Below are 20,973 nucleotides of genomic sequence, written 5' to 3'. Positions count from 1 at the left end.
TCAATGTCCTTTATTTATGGCTAGAAACCAAATATGAGTGAGTACATCCCATGTTCCTCTTTTTGGGTCTGGCTTACCTCACTCAGGATAGTGTTTTCTATTTCCATCCATTTGCCTGCAAACTTCAAGAAGTCCTTGTTTTTTACTGCTGAGTAGTACTCTAATATGTATATATTCCATACTTTCTTCATCCATTCTTCATTTGAAGGGCATCTTGGTTGTTTCCAGGTTCTGGCTATTACAAACAATGCTGCTATGAACATAGTAGAGCATACTGTTTCTCTTCTTGAGTTTCTCTTTTAGACACAAAGAATGATTGGCTTGTTTTCCTTTCAAAACAAGGGGTCAAAAAGGAAGAGTTAAAATCAATACTGAAAGCTGCTAGAGAGCAATGCCAAGCAACAAAATTCTACCAGGTGTCTAGTCAATGATTCCAAAGACAGGGGGGGGGGCATGGAAAGACATGTGGAACTTGAAGAGAAATCACCACCAAGCATTTTGTTGCACAAAGAAAACTACTGTTAAAATTGATGGAGACAGTCGGGTGGTGTTGGCACACACCTTTAACCCCAGCACTCAGGAGGCAGAGGCCAGCCTAGTCTACAAGATCTAGTTACAGGACAGGTTCTAAAGCGACAAAGAAACCCTGTCTCAAAAAAAAATTGATAAAGACATAAGTGCATTTTAAGATAGTCACCCATTACCACAATTGATTTAATTGATTTCACTAAAGGGGCACTGCAGATAATAAATTACAGAAAAAAATAAATACAAGAGAGTCAGAGGAATCGTCCACAAGATCACGGGAAACAATGAAGTTCATGTGAAGAATCGAGAAACACAGGAGAAATGGGATGTAGCCATCCATGAGCAAGGCAGCGTTGAGTGAGGTAACCCAGACCCAGAAAGATAAACACTGCATGCTCTATCTCCTAGGAAGTTCCTAGCTCCAAATCTTTAGATGTGAGTCCACAACCTGGAGTGACTGCAGTAACCAGGAAAGAAAAAAGAGACTACAGTGAGACGTAGGGGAGCGATAGAGACAGGAATAACAGGGTACCAGTGATCTGAAAAGGGAAATGGAAAACGGGGTAAGGGATTTCATTATGGAGAAGGGATAACCATAAACACAGAAGAAGGAGGGTAAAATAACAGTAAGGGTGTCTGGAAAATTCATAAGGAATCCAAGTATTCCTAGACTACTATCCATCCACCAAGAATGCCTATAATATATATAATTCTCTGCAAGCATATACATTTTGAGTATAAATGAAAATTTCTCAACTGCACAGATGATGCTCCTCGAAAGAGTCATAGAATTTCTTTCTTTCTTTCTTTCTTTCTTTCTTTCTTTCTTTCTTTCTTTCTTTCTTTCTTTTTTTTTTTGTCATAGAATTTCTAACAAGATGACCAACACCAGGCGTAAGAAGCCTACTTTGAAGTTGTTGGTCACAGTTGTCCAAGAGACTTCCACACATTACAGTGTATTCCTGTTGCCCATGGTTGTCTCCCAGATGCAGAAGATGAAACCTAGTGCAGTAGAAGTCACACATTTCAGACACAAATCCTAGACAACTCCAGATGGAACTGACCCTAAAGCCTCCTCCCTGGGGTCTAGCTTTCATGGTACAAGAAAGCAACAAGCATCCTTCCAAAAAAGGGAGCCAACCAACAGTTCTGCCCAGCCATGACATCTATGGACCACAACAATGATCTGCACTGCATGCTAGGTTAAAGGTGTGAGTGGCACATGTACCTTCAAGGTAACCAATAGCTTCTAATGGACTTAAGACCTTCTCAACAAGAGGGAAATTTAGCCTGTTTCCCCGGGGCTAGTAAAGGTTTGGGTCTTCGAGCAGAACCTATAACCAGTACTTTATTAAATCAGCCTAAGTCCTTACTGTATTCTAAATACTTATGCTAATTTCCAGCATACAATAGGAGATAGTCTAGATGGAGTGTAGCAGGCTGTAAATGTACTTCCTGATGGCATCATTTTCAAGAATGGAAATAAAACTACTAAAAGGTAGAAAATGTCCCAGAATACCAAAGCTCTAAAATTCTGAAAACAAAAAGAAACCCTAAAGGTATTAACTTTTTTCTCATCTTTATAGTATATAAAAGCCAAGAAATGAAAATGATTTGATAATGGTATGAAAACATGTTCAGTGATGTGAATGAATAAGAACTACATCACTTACATGCAGACAAATAACACTTTATTTGACCACATTGTCAGTCCTTCTGTGGAAAACCATATTGTGCCCACACTGGGATAATCCTGAGATTTTTCTCAGGCAAATGGTCACTAGAATTATTTCAAGTGAAACAGAATGTGACAAAATTGATTTCCTGTTCCACTTCCATGTTCACTTGATATCCTTTCCTCTCCTTCACCAATTCCTCCACCGTACCTGCATCCTTAGCTGCTGTCTCCTCTTCTTCCAGGCCCTTTGTTCTGCTGCACAGGTGAGCAGGTCTGGGTGATCAGAGAGCCCTGCACATGAGAAAGAGATTGTTCAGGAAGCCCCTGGATTTCTAATACTGTACTGTGCCCAGTAGATGAAGAGAAAACAAAATGCAGGATTATACAAGTGATTCCCCAACTGTCCTCCAGTGTCAGAATACAGAAAACAAATAGAAAGAAAATATTTTTAATTATCATAACTTGAATTCCACTTTCAATCACAGCCCAATCAAAACCAGGGGGTAGAATGATTGGAAAGAGAATATAGTGAGCTTCTTAAGTGATCATGGACCAATAATGATGAAGTATTACACTTCTCAAAAGGACACACATGAAGAAGAGAGACCATTTCAAGACAATTTGTTTTTTCCTCTGAGAATTTCACTTTATTCTGTGGGATGTGAGACTCATTCAAACAAAGCTCACACACTTGCAGATTCGTTTGTTAAGAAATCTTGAGGAGGAGCAACGGAGATTGCAAGCAAACAATTCTCACCCCCAGAAAGGAGACTGCTGCAATTCTGCAACATTCAGTGCCAGCACAAAGCCCTCTGGGCCCAGGGACCAGGCATTGCCCCTCCTTCTGGGAGAAGTCCACAGTCACGCCACCGGCTGTCAACAGACCACACAGGGAAAAAAAAAAAAAAAAACAGTTTGAATCATCCTGTTGGTGCACACGTTTGATCCTAGCACTTGGAAGAAACAGGTAAGTGGAACGCTGAGTTTTTCAGTCCAGTCTGGTCTGTACAGTGAGTTTGGGCCTTCTGAGTGTTGGGATTAAAGGTGTGCCAAAAGGCCTGATAAAGACACTTTTCAGAATGCTGTATTTACACGCGAGTGTGTAGCATGATTAATAAAAATCCGGAGACAGAAACAGGGGTTCAAACTGAAGGTCAGAGAAGCAAAAAAAGCCAGCCACTGGCTCTTACCTCTACCTCCGTCCAAAATGGCGATCCTGCTTCCAAGAATCTCAGAATGTAACCATGTGTGAGAGCTTTCTCCTCCTGTTTTATATTCTTCTCTAGTGCTGCGATTAAGGGATTGCACCACCACCGCCTGGTTTTTATGGCAAACTAGCGTGGCTACTGGGATTAGAGGTGTGTGTCATCACTGCCTGGTCTGTAAGAATAATTAGTGTGGCTGTTTTATTCTGAACGTCAGGCAAGCTTTATTTATTAAAATACAAATGAAATATCTCTACACCAGTGTGCATATGTCTCAGACGGAAAATTAATGGTGGATAAAAGTTTGCTTTTAAATGTTAATGTTTACAAGTATACTGTGGAACTAGCACAAAATATATTTTTAGATTCAGAGAAATTTGCCGGTGTTCCTTTCAAGACTATTATCTAAAAGCTCTCGCTGAATCCAAGTGGTATAACACGGAAGTTAGTATGGATGACTAAATTTCAGGAGCTTTGTGGTTTGCACCACAGCAAAGAGAGTCGTGCTTACAAATATCAACAGATAAATTCAAATACTCGATTAGATTATTTTTACAAGAATATTTTGGCAATCAGAAGATCAGTTGAAAAAAAAAAACAGGCTTATTCCATATGATCTAAAATACACCAAGAGAAGAAGGCATTCACAGCAGAATTTCTGAGCCGGCTTCCTATGAACAGCACAGAAACTGCTCGCACCCCTGGTCCCTTCCCTCCTGGGTCCCAGCCCCGCAGCTCCTCCGAGCTTGGGAGGTTCCAGGGCAGCTGGGCTGGGGTTCCCGCCACTGCCCCTGCAGACTGCTGACTTTCCCAGGTCGCGCTGTGCAGAGACTGCGACTCCGGAGTTTTCGAGTCCCCGCGACAACCGCCTTGTCTTCCGCTCCCAGGTCTGCATTACATGACTCCTCGAGTCCAACAGGGAATGGTGGGATTTCTTGCAATTTTGCCAAATTCCTTGGATCCGCTCTTCCTGGACCCTCCCACTTAAAATCCGCTTTCGGTTACGTAGCCGCTGCAAAAGCGCCTATATTAGTGGTTTTTTTTCTTGACTAATTTCCCAAGTCCAGATCGCCGGTTCTTTTCCCTAAATTCCAGTGCTCAGGAAGATGTCCCGGCCTCCTTGGTGTCGATCTCTCCCATTTTGTCTCAGGCCGCCTTCCACCCTGCTCCAGCTGTCAGGCTGCCCTGGACCCGCTCTGCACAGCCTCCCCTCATGCTTGCTGCCAGCCTAAAGCAGATCTGGATCTAAGAGGACATAGCATCCGACATCTGAATCCACAGATGAGTTCTGGATCTTCAGATAAAAGACAGGCAGCCTAACCTCGACTTAACTACCAGCCTCCCGGCTACATACTTACACCAAAGGATAAGAGACTAAATTCGGATGCCAGCGCCCAATCGCTAACACAAACATGCCAAGAAAAAAACTAAATATTGCAATTTTGCTTTGGGGAGAAACGTTTCAGGAACTTGGGAAAGACGTTTCAGGAACTTGGGAAAGACATTTCAGGAACTTGGATTTGGGAAATAATTGGGCTTCTCAAGGAGTTGGTGGTCAGCCCATTGCTATCAGCCCCTCGCGGAGTTCATCCTGCACTGCACTGCTCTTACCACTAGATGGTGGTCTTGTCATTATACTCGCTCAGAAATAGAGACTTCTTACTCATGCTAAAGATGTTTTTATATAAAATACAGGAAAAGGCTTTGCAAAAGAAATTCAGTGGTGAATACAGAGACTCTTGAATGTCCCATATGCAGAAAATAAGTAAGGGATGTGGTCCCGTCCCTGAAAACGGCAGTGATACCATCCTGTCTAAGGCTCTGGGAATACTGAGAAAGAGGAGGAGGAAGAATAAGAAGGGAAAGAAGAGGAAGAGCTAAGACATGCTATTCTCTAGACTCCATACAGCTGTTGTAATCAGTAATGAACAGCAACTGTACGTACCTGCATTGACCTCACCCTAGCACAATCAGTCTAGAAAAGGGAAAGGCTCACAAGTCCCACCCCTTACCTCTCAAATGTTGGCGATGGATTGATTGTAGGAAAAGAATCACCGCCTTTGATTGTAGTCCTCCGCTGAGCCCAGGAGGTGCCAACCCATAGGTTCAAACACACCGTCCCACAGGTGGCTTTGGCCAATCTCAGCTGGTCTCAAAACTGAATGCAGATGAACACAATAGACATTTGATGGAATTGTGGACTAGGATAGTTGGGAGGTAGAAAGTGAGTATGGACAGTATTTGAAGCACACGTACACATATACACACACTGACATACAGAGTGTGTGAGTGTGTGTCTTAATTGTTGTTATACGCCTTGATAAAGTAAATGAAGAAAACACAAATATCTGTACAAATTCATTCTGAGAAAAGTACAGTGGAAACACTGTCAATGTCACTGTTCCCTTCTGTCACTGGTCACATGGCCTTAACAAGCATTTTAAACTGCCTTCCACTTCTACCTATTGTGTATTTCCTCCAGGACTTGAATCCATTCCTGGAAAGTGACCCATTCCTTCATTCCTGATGGGTCTGTGCCCTTTATCATCCTTTCTGGATTAGGCTGTTGTAGTTTTTCGTTGATATTAATCACAGGATATGGTAGCACAGAGAGACACCATAAAGGAGCTCCTGCATTGCAGAGGTTATCCTTCTTGCTGCATTGTGTCCAGGCACTCCAATATCCCCATGGTAATATGGATCAATCACCTCTCCTAACACTGTTAGCAGTTGTTAGTTGTTGTTGGCAGAGTTTCACTGTCTCAACAGCTATGCCCAAATAAACACAAACTGGCTTAATATTAATTGTAAATGCTTGGCCAAAACCTCAGTCTTGTTACTAGCTAATGCTTACATTTTAAATTAACCCATCTTTCTTATTCATGCTCTGCCACGTGGCTTGGTACCGTTTCTCAGTATGGCAAGTTCATCTTCTTTCAACATCCACTTGTGATTCCAAAAGACTCCTCCCCTTCCTTTTTCCCCCTGTAAGTCCTGCCTTAACTCTACCGTCCAGCTATTGCGCAGGCAGCTTCTTTATTTCTTTTTTTAATTTAATTTTTTTTTTCATTTTGTAAACCAACCCCAGTTTCCCCTCCCTCTTCTTCTCCCACATCCCCCAGTTTTCTTCCTTCCCACCCCATTCACTCCTCAGAGAATGTAAGGCCTTCTTTATGGAGTCAACAAAGTCTGGCATACCAAGTTGAGGCAGGACCAAGCCCCTTCCCCACTGTATCAATACTGAGCAAGGAATGCCACCATAAAGAATGGGCTCCAAAAAGCCAGTTCATGCATCCAGGATAGGTCCTAATCCCAAAGGGCAGGGAACCCTGACTGCTCTTTGGACTGGAGAGGGAGGGGGAAGGAAATGGGGAGCGGGGAGTGGGGGGAGGGGGAGGGAAAAGGGAGGTGGGGAGGAGGCGGAAATTTTTAATAAAAAATTAATAATAAAAAATAAGTATCTACCTCTCAAAAAAAGATAATTATATATAAAGTGTGACTTTACCATAAAAAATCAAATCAAGCCCTATAGGGTAAGCCAATTAAACAGAAAGGGATGATAAGGACCCTCAGAAATAGATTGTATATCTTTTTTTGTAACTTTGAATTTTTTAAAGGCTAATGAAAGGGGAACAACAGCTGTGAATAGACATTGGATAATAGAAGACATTATCAAATTAAATCAGCTGGTATACTTTAAAGATGTGTTGACCACAAGTTAGAAATCAGGACATGTGTGAAGTTGGGTAGAGGTTTTCCTTTGGTTTCCATGGGAAAAGAAAAGCTACAGATACTATCAAAATTGATAGAAGTTCGAATTAAGAGAGACCTCTTAATTGGAAGATGACAGACACTAAATTCCTATGAATAGATAATCGTGTCCAGACTTAAATGTGTGTTGTTTTGTGAATATTTTTTGTGAGCCTGTTGTGTCATACTGTTTTCTCAGAGGTAGCAAATCCATAATAAATTGTGACCATATTAAAATCATCTACTTAAATAATTGTCTTCATCATTTATATCCCCAATTTCCTCAAGTCTACTTATCTCAAAGAAAGCACTCTATCTGGTAGCATGTGGTCAAACAACTCTTCCATGGTATTTGGTTTTTCTTCCATTTTCATGTTAGATGTGTCAGGCACCCCTCATTTTGATTCCTTAATGCATTCTGAAACTTAATACAATATACTATTTATACATAAAAAGGTGGCCAAAACCTCTAATTTTGCTGTACATCATAAAACTTATATTTCTGAGAAACCGCATCAATGTATACCACCACATATAATTGCTGTCTTGTTGTCTATTATATAATGCAGCCAACAAATGTATGCAATTTCACAAATGCTTTACCTAGTATTCAATTTGCTGACATAAAAGTAAATATAACCCAAAAGAAATCAAAATGCTCCAATAAAGTTTAATCATTTATACACTTTCAAAGTCTTCATACTAGAGTTAAACCTTAAAATAGAAAGAAGGTGAGAGACTCATAAGAGAGAAACTGTCCATGTTGGTGCAATCATTTCTGATGGGAATGGTGAAAGTCATAAAGCCAATAGAGCGGCTTGATTAAGATACAACAAAGCTGAGCCCATGGTGACCACAGTGCCACAATAGGCTTTGATCTCGGCATCTTGCATACTTTGAGGTCTTCATATTTGTACAGCCTGGAGATATTGGATTGATGGGAAATTTCTTATGAATCATTTATGACTTCTCCTAGGATTACTGCATCTAAGCTTCCCCAGGAAAATCATGAGCATACTGACACTCTCACTTTTAGGGAAATATCCCCATTACTTAAAGGTCTTCCTTAGGACTTATGGGTTGGGATGAACATAAAGCATCCTGAGGTCTTTTGTTGCGGCTCTGGGATATCCTTGAAACAATTACACCTCAACTTACTCAGAAACAAGATAATCAGAACAAAATACAAGACTCTTCCTACTATACATTCAGGAAGTTATGCGACATACCAAACAACAAAGTTAGATTGGTTGCAGTTGCCTCTGCCCTGCTCAGGGACTTACACTGATGGGTAAAGAATGTTGAAAAACTAACAAAAGAATGAGGTGTCAGGACCTCCCATTCTTTGAAAAGTTAACTTGTCCAGGGCCACTGTATTGTCTTATGACCAAGGAACAAAGATACCAGGATTAGACATGTAAATAAATTTTGTGAAGATATAAGATATGAACACTATATTATGATGGAAATTGAGTAATAACTGAAGCAGCTTTGGCCTGAAGAATTTCCTTGTTCATGCTGATCATAAAGAATATAAATATACACTGCTCTGAAAATGGCAATCGCCTGGACTGACTTGAATTTTTTTTCTGTCTAGTGTTCTTTTTTTTTTTTTCTGCCTAGTGTTCTTGAAGCCACAGAGCTCCCAGCCTAAGAATGGGCTATCAAATGCATCTAGATTCCTAGGAGTTGGGTTATTGGATTGGTGAGTAAAAATGGCTGTAAAAGATAACTCTATTTTCACAGTTTATCAGTGATGACAATAAGATACATAAGAAAGTTAAACACACAACACAAAACAAAAATGACATGATAAGTCTTTTAGAATATCAGGAACCTATTCCTTTTTACTGAATTATATATAAACAAAAAAAAGCACCAGGTCTGACTTAATCCTCTTTCACCCTCCCTTTGCCCTTGAAACCTGTTACGCAATGGGGCTGCATACTCCCTGCAGCATTGAACATCACAGGTATGCTCACAAATAGCTTTGAAATCCCCAAGGTCTTGGGGCTCAGTGGGCCACAATCTCAGCACTCTGAAGGCAGAAGCAGGTAGATCTCTGTAAGTTCAGCCTTGTTCATAGTACAAATTCCAAACAACTAGGAATATATAGAGATACCCCATCTCAAAAACCTAAACAACAAAGAAACAAAAAAATACATGATATCATTTTGATGTAAACTGAAAGAGTGGAGAAGTATTTCCTCCACCAAAATTAATAAATGGTAAAGCTTTCAGTGACTGTCAGTAGACACTCATTGGGGTAAAGGAGACTCATGGAACCCTCCTTCAGCCATGATGAAATGATAACTGCCCCAGTCGAACAGTTGCATATTCATAGTACTTTCTGTACAGTTCTGAGTCTCTGCATTATCCAATACCAACTGCAAGAGGAGACTTCCTTGATAAATGGTTAGTACAAATTGATTATTCTAAATATGAATATTTAGAGTGCATAATAACAAAAGCATCATTAATAAAATCTTGGAATGTTCTATTATTAAGCTTAAATCCCCAAGCTTGAGTTTTGACCATGGCATAAATTTCTTTCTATGAATCAGGTTTCTAATCCAATCTGGAGATTATTACCATTATTATTACCATATGGTAATTACCATTATGGTAATGCCCATAACCGTCATGCCAGTATTGCACTAGTACAAATAACTTGCCTAGCAGGATGATATTGTATGATACAGGGTCCAGGGACAATAAGACTATTGATTCATTTCCTCAGGCAGCAGCCTACAAAAAGAAGACAGGAGGGAGAGTTTTCAGATGCATTAAACATTTTGAACATTGCATGTTCTCTCTCTCTCTCTCTCTCTCTCTCTCTCTCTCTCTCTCTCTCTCTCTCTCTTTCTCACACACACACACACACACACACATACATACATACATACATACATACATACATACAAACACACACACACACACACACCCCAAGTGTTTGGTGTCTTTAGCAACATCGTGTACTTAGGGAGTTAAAGCAAGAGCACTAGACATTACCTATTTTGTTTGGAATGACCTTCAGGCCTCCCTGACCAGTAAATCCTAGGCAGATGGCCAGTACTTGATACAGAGAGTTCTATTTAATACTCCGATGACTGGGAGGAACTTTATTTTCCCATGTGGGATACTTCTGTTCAGTGTTTTAAAATTGTATTTCTTATTAACTTGTAAGACAGTGGTATCATAAAGCTTCTTCATACATTCTTTCTTTTGGTTAACAAACCCACCCCTCCTACTTTCTTCCTGCCCCATTCACAACTGAGCATCAAACAGAAGTAAGTCAGTTTACCATACTTCATAACAGTTGTGTTCTACTATGCTCTCTTATCATATTTTTTTTACTTGGGTTGTGTAATAATAGGCTCTATGTCCTTTCTTCAGGGACAGCTTATTTGGGTTGGTCATACAGCATTCCCTTTTCTTCCCCATCCCTGCACTACATGTTTGAAGTATTTTGCACAGTCTCTAATTTCATATCATCTATATTCTACTATCCATACTCCCTTCATGAATCTCCACACTATAAATCCATTTCTGGATTCCTGGCTTCTACACATAGTCTTACTTGAACACAAAAAGCAATGAGTTTGAAGTTAGGACCCACATTCTCATTTACCCATTTGTCAAATGATGGAGGTGTAAATTGATTCTATATCCTAGATACTATCAATATAGCAGTGATGAACGTGATGGACAAGTTCTCTTTGGTAAGATGGCAAATTTGTAAAGTTTTTGCCCAAGAGTGTTTACTGTGTATCTATTTTCTGTGAGACATCTCATATTGTAGAAAGCTCCTTCAAATTCAGGATATTAAAAGAGACATATGGAAATGGGATTCTTCATGGCAGTAGTTTGCAACTTTCCTAAAGTTGTGACCCTTTAAAAATGTTGCTCATGTTGCAGTGTCCCCCAAATATAAATTTTTTTGTTCAACCTTATAACTGTAATTTTGCTACTATTGTGAAACATAATGTAAATATCTGATATGCAGGGTATTTTATATGTGACCCCAAAGGAATTTTTACGTAAGAGTTGAGTGCTACTGCTCTGAGGAAAGGTGAAATATTCCAACCTACAGAGAATCTTCTGAAGTCAGAAACAGAAAATTTAATAGCTCTAAGAAATAACAGAAACTGGCAATATTCACTAATAAAACTGTTTATATTGTTCAATGTTCAATAACTGATAATGATGTCATGCAAAGTGTAAATGTCTTCATTCCTGTTACTTAGGAAGCACAGGGCAAGAGATCTCTATGAGTTTCTATGAGTACATTCTAGTCTACATAGTGAATTCTAGGACTAACAGGACTACAAAGGACTATAAAAATCATGTCTCAATAATAGTAATAATAATAATAATAAAAACAAAGACCTCTCATTGTGCTGTACATCATAAAACTTATACTTCTGAGAAACCACAAAAGGTATATACCACATTTAATTCCTATGTCTTGTTGTCCATTATAAATTACAGCTACCAAACACATTTAATTTGACAAACCTTTACTTAATGTTCAAATTACTGACATTACACAATTGCAAACTGAAAGAAAACATAAAAACAGATCGATTAAAGACTCATAATTTGTCCACTTTCAAAATCTTCATACTAGAGATAAACTTTAAGGTTTGTCTCTAGTATGAAGATGAGAAAGTGCAAACAGAGAAACCGTCTATGTTGGTCCAATCATTTCTGATGGGAAAGGTAAAAGACATAAAGCCAGCAAAGCATCTTGACAAAGATCCAGCAAAGCTGAGCCGCATTATGCCCACAGTGACATGTGAGGCTTTGATATCTGCATCTTGCATGCTTGGAGATGTTCACATATTTACAACATGGGGATACTGGGCTTATGGGAAATTTCTTATAAATCATTTATGACTTCTTCCAAGAGTACTGCTTCTAAGCTTCCCCAGGAAACTCATGAGCATACTGCCACTCCACTTTTAGGGGGGTATCCTTATTTACTGGAAGGTCTTCGTTAGGCCTTGTAGTCACTAACTTCATATCACCTATATTCTATTATGCAGCCTCTCGTTCTGAATCTCCCTAGTAAAGGTCCATTTCTGACTTGCTGGCTTCTACACACAGTGTTACTTGAATGCAAAAAACAACAAGTTTGAAGCTAGAACTCATATTCTCATTTCCTCATGTGTCAGTTGATGGACATGTAAATTTATTCTATATCCTGGATACTGTCAATAAAGCAGCAATGAATATGATGTGTTAGTTCTCATTGGTGAGAGGGCAAATCCTTCTAGTCCGTGCCCATGAGTGTTTATTGTGTATCCATCTGTGTGAGATTTACCCCTTTCATCTCGTAGGATGCTCCATAAAGATCAGGATTTTAAAAGAGATATAAGGATATAGAATGTTTCAAGGTAGTATTTCTCAACTTTGCTAATGTTTTCACACTTTTGATAATGTTCTTCATGTTGTAATATGCCCCAGTGCAAAATTATTGCTGTTCTACTTTATAACCAATTTTGCTTCTGTTATGAATATAAGGTAAATATCTTATATGTGGCCAGAAAAAGGTCCTGACACAAGGGTTGAGTGCCACTTCTTGAAGAAAGATGAATATTACATCCTAGAAAGAATCTCTGGCATTCAGAAATGAAAAACTTAATATCTCTTAGAAGTCACAGAAACTGATACAATTCAATAGTGCCCTCCTGCCTCAAGCATATATAATTGGTAAGGACTGTTGACACTGTCAGACAAGCTGAACTGCACAGAAGATGCTCAGACCAGCCATCAAGCAGACACCAGTTAAGCTACCTATATTAGACAAGAAAAACAAGCTGTTTGAAAGGCACTTTCCAATATCCTCTGAGCTGCCTGCCAGCTGTGCAGTGATCCCTAGGTTTCCATCTTCATTAGCCATCACTGTCACATGACTATGCAGCTGTTATTGAGTCCTTTATGAATCTACAAGTACCATATCCCTTACCCCTACACTTGTAGGTCACCCCAATAAAACTCTGGTTCCACTATAATTCAGAAATAACTCAGTACTTAAGAGCACTGTCTGCTCTTTCAGAAGACTCACTTTGAATTCCCAGAACTGTCACATGGGCACTCAATCTGAACCTCACTCCAGGGCATCTAATGCCTTCTTCTGGCCTCTTCTAGCACTAGGAATACACATGGTGCACAGATATTCTTGGTTTCCCAAATTTGTTGGTCTTGTTTCTGAATCTGACTAAATAGATGTTTGTCATCATTTTCACAGGAATAGTGTCAGACATTGGTGTTGTAATTGAGTTGCACAGTGGTTTTCTTTCTTTCAAATATGTAGTGTTTTGAGAACACTACACAGGTTTCAAACATTGATATTCTAGTTCTGACTCCCATAATAGTGCTTAACTTCCTTTCTTCACAAGTATGCCAGCGTTAGTTATAGTTTTTATTCCTGATAATTGACATTATAGGTAGGGCAGCATGGAAACTTAAAGGAGTCCTAGACTGCGCTTCTCTAACAGGTATATAACTTTTGATTGTTTCTTTTGGTTTATTTTGGATTTGTTATTGTTGGTTTGTTTTATTTCTGTTTTGATTTTTTACATTTTCAATATTGAATTTTTATATAATTAAAACATTTCAACTGTTGCTTTTCTCTTGACAAACTCTCCCATGTATCATAAATATGCTTGATTTAAAATCCCTGGCTTCTTATTCATTAATTGCTATTGTAGTATACATGTCTATGTACATCATGATGGGTTCTTGGTTGGCAGCTGAACTATAATCCAGAAATGGAGGGCACACTTGTGCTCCACATCTTGAGGCAATAATACAATATGGCTTTGATAGAGATTTTGAGTCTGTTTGAACCATGTTTTTGATCAGGACCTTGAGGCTCTAAGAAAAACCTTTAATATAGGCCACACATCTGTTGGAAGCCTTCATAAAGACAAGGGAAGACAGATGGGTGTGTGTTCATTCTTTGCTTGCTTGACCCGGCCTTGCCACCATATCTATTCCTTCACTGGCACTGGAGCCTACTTCTTTGCAATACCAGCATATATAAAAGAGTAACTGAGACACCAATCTTCATAGAACTGAGACGCTACTAGGTTTTGGTATTTTCATTCACAACTAGCCATTTGGGAGTGCAACCTGTAAGTCATTACAATGATTCATATTCATTGATCAAAAGCTAGTTTACTAAAAATGAGTTGTTGATTTTGAATATCCCTTAGCTTAGTGTTGATGAAGGGATTTTAAGGCTCAGGGAAATTGAAATGCTAGAGTGGGTATTCTGTGTAAAACCCATTCCCCCATAATCAGAAGACCCAGAAGATATGTGTGTCATAAGTCCTATAAGATGCAAAATGGTGAGAGGGGCACCTGCAAGTTTGAAATATTTTCTTCTCACCCTTATCCCTGAGACAAACCCTAGTGTTGGAGTTGCTCTTGCTCAATTGGACATATTAAATGCTATGGCTTCGATTGGATCCTAAGGTAGCAGGGACCAGGTAACAGCATGAACTGATCATAGTTATCATAAAGGTCAACTTAGACAAAACAATGTTCATAGTGGCCTAAGCTGTCATGGTCAGCACAGGCAGGGTGAACTTTATAGTGGCATGAATCATATGGTGTTCCAGGCATGAAATATATAAGAATACTACTGTGCTTGTTTGTTCTGTATGAGCAGAAAAAATATCAAACAAATGAAAGAAAGGTTACATAGTATAATAGCAAAAGACAATCTTGGCTAGTGAGTCTATTTCCAGACTTGATCAAATTTGCAGACCCAGAACCACTTGAATGGAGGGGTAGACAGGTTTCCCTGAGGAAAGATCTTGATAGTATCCAGAAAAGTTTTGTATTTAGCCTTTCTCCAATTTTTCCCCAGGGGAACCTTTGAGCATTTACAAGGGTGACTCCACACTGTGGGAGGAAAACAGCAAGACTTTCTGGGGTCTCTTGAATACTGGTTCTGAACTGATGCTGATATCATGGGATCCCAAGAAACATTGTGGCCCTCCAGTCAAATAGGGACATGTGGAGTCCAGGTGATCAAGGGAGTTTTGACTGATATCTAACTCACAGTAGGTCCAGCACATCCTCAATCTCATCCTGTGGTTATTTCCCATGCATGTTGGCCTGTCCATTGTTCTCTTCTTTGTCCAGCTTTTGTGGGAGGTCGTGTTGATGAGGTTTTTATAAACAAAACGTCTGACATTACTAGGTATGATGATTAGTCTTGTGATGTGGGAGTGTCATATATCAATCTGTTGATTTCATTGGTTAAGCAATAAAGAAACTGCTTGGCTGGCCCTGATAGGTTAAAACATAGGTGGGAGGAGTAAACAGAAGAGAAAGCTGGGAGGAAGAGGAAGTGAGCTCAGACTCCATAGCTCCTCTCAGAGACACATGCGATGAAGCTCCGACCCAGGATGGACGTAGGCTCGAATCTTCCCGGTAAGTGCACCTTGGGGTGCTTACAAACAATTATTAGAAATGGGCTAAATTAATATGTGAGAATTAGCCTAGAAGAGGCTAAATAGAAATGGGCCAAGCAGTGTTTAAAAGAATACAATTTGTGTGTTGTTATTTCGGGCATGAGCTAGCAGGCGGCCGGGGTGCTGGGGACGCAGCCCCGCCGCACTTATTACTACATTCTTGATTTTCAACTTGATTACAACTGGAATGAACTACAATTCCAGAAATGGAGGACATACACGTGAGACATTATTTTTGCTAGTTATAAGTATCATATTCAGTAATCCACTTCTAGCCTAAAACTTAGAAATAGGAAGACCAATGCCATTAACAAATAACTTTAAGCTGAAGGACACACACCTTTGATCAGGATAGAGAGGTGGGGGCACACCAGCTGTTGAAAGACTATAAGGACATAGAAATAGGAATAATTTTGCTCACCATTTGTGGGCTTATTTCCTTGTTAGTTCATCCAGTCCTTCACTGGCATTGGAGCCTACTTCTTTAGGATTTCAGCATATACTGAAGATCAGCTAAGACCTCCATCCTCTTGGAATAAATAAGTACAAAACTTTTGGAATTTCTCTTATAATCAGCCATTGTCGGATTACCTGGACAGCAGCCTGAACAGTGTATATGCATGTGTGTATGTATATGTATATTTGCATATATTTATGTATGTATGTATATAAGTATGTATATGTATATCATAATCATTCTATAAGTTCTCTTAAACTAGAGCACTCTGATTACACTAGGAGACATGAACTCACAACAAACTCCAAGGTCCTCTGCCTCTGTTAGTCATTTTGCCCCCTCCTAAAAAATGATGCTTAAACCTTAGGAGAAAGAGTATTTGGTAGATGTATCCAGTGAGCCTGGTCTCCATAACTCTGTCTTTTGATTAATTGTGGATTTTTGCAGTGATCTCTGTAGAAAAGAGATGTTTCTATTAATAAATGGGACCTCCTGAAACTGAAAAGCTTTTGTAAAGCAAAGGACGTGGTCAAGAAGACAAAACGACAGCCTACAGAATGGGGAAAGATCTTCACTAAGACCACATCAGACAGAAGTCTGTTCTCCAAAATATACAAAAAACTCAAGAAATTGGACACCAAAAAGAACACATAATCCAGTAAAAAATGGAGTACAGACCTAAACGGAGAACTCTCAACAGAGGAATCTAAAATGGCTGAAAGACACTTAAGGAAATGTTCAACATCCTTATCATCAGAGAAATGCAAATCAAAATGAAAGACCCTGGGGCTCAGCATTACTGCCTCTCCTCCTCTGGGAACCAGGAACCTGATAATCACCCATGCATGCACTAGAGCTTTGGATACTTTCCCATGAAATTTTCCATCCCCTTTGTAGTTTTTTTTCAATAGACCCAGGTCCTGGAACTGGGGTAAAATGACCTGCAGATGACCTGCAGGTGTTTCTCCTTGCTCAAGCAACCCAGCAATCGCCATAGCAACAACAAATCATAGCTGACCATTGAACAAGCTAGTCACAATAGTTGACAAACTACTTCTGTACTCCCCCTTTTTGTTCTGTGGTTTTTCTCTTTAAAAGAAGCCTGTAATAACTTTTCAGGGTCCTTCTCCTCCTGAGGCTGAGGACCCTGATATGCCAGTCAAATTAAATTCCTCTTGCTTTTGCATCAACTGTGGTGTAAGGGTAGTCTCTTGGGGCAACCTCTCCTTGGTAAGTGGGCTTTAGGGTCCAACTAAAACAACTCTGAGATTCCATTTTACACCTGTAAGAATGGCCAAGATTAAAAACACGGATGAAAACTTATGCTGGAGAGGTTGTGGGGGAAAGGAAACACTTCTGCATTGCTGGTGGTAATGCAAACTGGTACTACCACTTTGGATGTTAGTGTGGTGATTTCTCAGAAAATTAGGAAACAACCTTCCTCAAGATCCAGTAATACCACTTTTGTGGTATTAAAGGATGCTAAATCATGTAACATGAGGGCCAGGTTTGTTGGGGTTTCCGTCCCACCCAGTCCACTAGCTCTTTAGTCCCAGAGAAAATCACACAGAGGTCTCTGTAAGTTACAAAACTGATTGGCCCATTAGCTCAGGCTACTTATTTGCTCTTATAATTTATATTAACCCATTATTCTTATCTATGTTTGCCACATGGCTGGGTACCTTTCTCAGTGAGGCAGATCACATCTTGTATCTTCGGTGATCTGGGCAGGAATGGGGAATGGGCTTCCTCCTTCCTAGAATTCTCCTGTTCTCATCTCCCTGCCTCTACTTCCTGTCTTGTTGACCCACCTATACTTCCTGCCTGGCCAATCAGTTTATTCAAAATATGATTGACAGAATACAGACAATTCTCCTGCACCACTTCCCCCTCATTTTTTTTAACAAAAAAAAATATCCATAGTACAATTTTTGGGAATGTGGGCATAGTTTTCCAGGATACTTCCTGCTGGTTGGGAGTGCTGATAATCTAATGGGGACCTAAAGAAAATTTAAAGTTATGATCAAGTCCTGACTGGAATATCCTGTGAGTCTTGATCATTTCAGACAGCATTTTGAATATGTTCTAGATGTAGAACTCAGACATCTGGGCCATCTGTTCCTACCAGAGATTTCTCAGGTGGTCTTCCTTGATTGAACCTGATTTTTCTTAATTCAGAATGAATCCACAGTCTTTCCTGTGGAAACAAAAGCAAAATCTCTTCTCCAAAGTAACATACATTTTGACTTCAATTTTGAAGTCAAGGTATTTTCAAAATACTTATCTTAGATTAATTCAGCAGCATTTATAAGCAAGTATCTTTTAGCAGCTGTTGTTCCTTCCTTAGCATTCAAACAATTCAAAGAGAGCATAATAATATACAGTATCCAGATCCTCTGTGTGTTTTCCATATTTATGTGGCTTTATTTTAAACTCTATTTCTTTTATTTTTTTTACATTTAACTTTTGGCTTGAGACAGGTTCTCTGTGTATCTTTGTCCTGGAACTCCCTTGGTAGACCAGGCTATCCTTGAACTCACAGATATCCACTTTCCTCTGCCTCCCAAGTGCTGGGATTAACTATGTCTGCCACCAGCTTTGAATTCACAGAGGTCTGTCTGCCTCTGCCTCCCAAACTTTGGAATTAAAGGCGTGTGCTGTCATACCTTGAACTCACAAAGATCTGTCTCTCTCTGCCTCCCAGGCATTGATATTAAAGGTGTGTACCACCACACCCCACTAATCTCTTTCTTTCTTTTTATTTTTAAGGACTTTAACCTTTAGTCTGCATATTTTTTAACACACTGTAAAACATTTAGAGGTTTTCTTCATCTTTGAATCTCTCTTTACTCTATATCTCTCTTTTTCTGACCACATGAGTCTTTATGGAGAGGATTAAAGCTATAGCTTTGACAGCTGAATCCAGCCCATTTTTTAGCTTTCCAGCCTCGTGGCGGAGGTAGTGGCTGTAGCCATGTTTAAATTGCCACAACTCTATGGCATTTCAAGGTCCCTGGCAGCAAGCAAGCTGCAACAGTATGTCCACAGACAACACTAAAGTCCTCTCTCTGTAGCCGGCCTTCCTGCCTCAAAGAGTCAGAGTTTGCACTAGCAGACAGCCCAGAAAGCTGGCATTTTAAAACAGCACAGCCTTTTTCCTGCTACAGCTGAAAATCGAGAAGCAAGCAGTCAGCTTTTCATCAACACTGTTTAAGTGTTTCATGACAGGACCTCTTAAAAGAGCAGCAAGGTTTTGCAGCTAAAGCTGAGTCAGAAAGCCTCTCTTAGATGAGAATGCTTGCTTGCCTCTATCAAGCAGAACAGACCTGAGAAATTGCTGCTACCAAGAAAACATGCTTTATTCTTTCCCAAGCTTTTTCAGGCTTTCTGTGGATGCAGTTATCCATGTGGGTGCCATTATGTAACATGAGGGCTGGGCTCATTGGGGTTTTCACACAGAGGTTTCTGTAAGTTATAAAACTGATTGGCCCATTAGCTCAGGCTACTTATTAGCTCTTATAATTTATATTAACCCATTATTCTTATCTATGTTAGCCACATGGCTTGGTAACTTTCTCAGCGGGGCAGATTACATTTTGCTTCTTCAGTGGTCTGGGCAGGAATTGAGAATGGCCTTCCTCCTTCCTAGAATTCTCCTGTTCTCATCTCCCTGCCTCTACTTTTTGGCTGGTTGACCCACCTATACTTTCTGCCTGGCCATTCAGAGTTTATTCAAAATATGATTGACAGAATACAGACAATTCTCCCGCACCAATCGTGCTACAAGAACATGTGGTCAACTATGTTCATAGCAACTTTGTCATTCCAGGACCTGGAAACAGCCTAAATGCCCCTCGACCAAAGAATGGATAAGAAAAATGTGATACATTTACACAATGGAGTACTACATAGCAGAAAAAAAGACATCTTGAATTTCACAGGAAAATGAATAGAGCTAGAAAGCATTATTTTTGAGTGAGGTAACCCAGACACAGAAAGACAATTATCACATGTACTCACTCACAGGTGGTTTTTAAACATAAAGCAAAGAAGACCAGCCTACAAACCACAATCCCAGAGAATTTTGACAACAATGAAGATGTGGAATCATTTCTGAAGCCATTTCTGAAACTCTCAGTCTCAGCAGTAATGTTTCCCCCTTCCCACCTAGGAACCAAGGACCTAACAACTGCCCACACATGTACTGAAATGTTGGGAACTTTCTATCATCTCCCTGAGTCCTTCTGAATGTTCTTCAAATAGAACTCAGTTATTGAATGGGTCAAGATAACCCTTAGATGTTGACTCAGTTCCTGAACAGTTACCCACACACATATGTTTTGACTTAGTCCCTGGGAAATGGGGTCAAAGTGACCTCTTACCTCATCTGATCTGGCAACTGCTCTCCAGCCAATTATTGATAGTAGCCCATTTGAATAAACCAATCATAATGGTCAAAGAACAACCCCCAGACAGCCCCCATTTGCTTCTGTGGCTTTTCCTTTAAAAGTAGCCTGTACCAGCTATTTGGGGTCTCTCGGCTTCCTGAATGCTGAGGTATCCTGTCATGACAGAATTAATAAAATCCTCATGCTTTTACTTCAGCTGTGGTGTGAGAGGCGGTCTCTGGGGGTGACTCATTTTTGGTGTTTAGACTCTAGGGTCCAATATTGACCCTAAGAGAGACTTACATAAATCTCATCTACAGGGGAAGTAAAAAGTACAAAAAGACAAGTTCTTCTGAGTAAATGGGGACCTTGGGGGAGGGTTGAGGGTGGGAGGGTAGAGGCAGAGAGGGAAGCAGAGAAAAATGTAGAGCTCAATAAAAATCAATAAAGAAAAAACAGTAAGGACAAAAAAAAG

General features: G+C 39.8%; 2 protein-coding genes across 5 annotated transcripts in view; one reads left to right on the top strand and one right to left on the bottom strand.

Moving 5' to 3' along the window:
* The window catches only part of LOC126494188 (zinc finger protein 54-like), a 21,144-nt gene extending 18,715 nt beyond the window's left edge, over positions 1-2,429 (bottom strand). Inside the window, exon 1 of the mRNA XM_050131449.1 lies at positions 2,415-2,429. The gene's annotated coding sequence lies outside the window, so the exon portion shown is untranslated. The remainder of the gene's footprint in view (positions 1-2,414) is intronic.
* The window catches only part of LOC126494175 (zinc finger protein 54-like), a 227,931-nt gene that overhangs the window by 171,178 nt on the left and 35,780 nt on the right, over positions 1-20,973 (top strand). The gene's annotated exons all lie outside the window — the stretch shown is intronic.

This window comes from Alexandromys fortis, unplaced genomic scaffold (assembly GCF_014885135.2).
Source record: "Alexandromys fortis isolate MF-2015 unplaced genomic scaffold, M_Fortis_MF-2015_v1.1 scaffold_351, whole genome shotgun sequence".
Taxonomy (NCBI): Eukaryota; Metazoa; Chordata; class Mammalia; order Rodentia; family Cricetidae; genus Alexandromys; species Alexandromys fortis.
The sequence above is the reverse complement of the archived record's forward strand: the minus strand, read 5'-3'. Positions and strand labels throughout refer to the sequence as shown.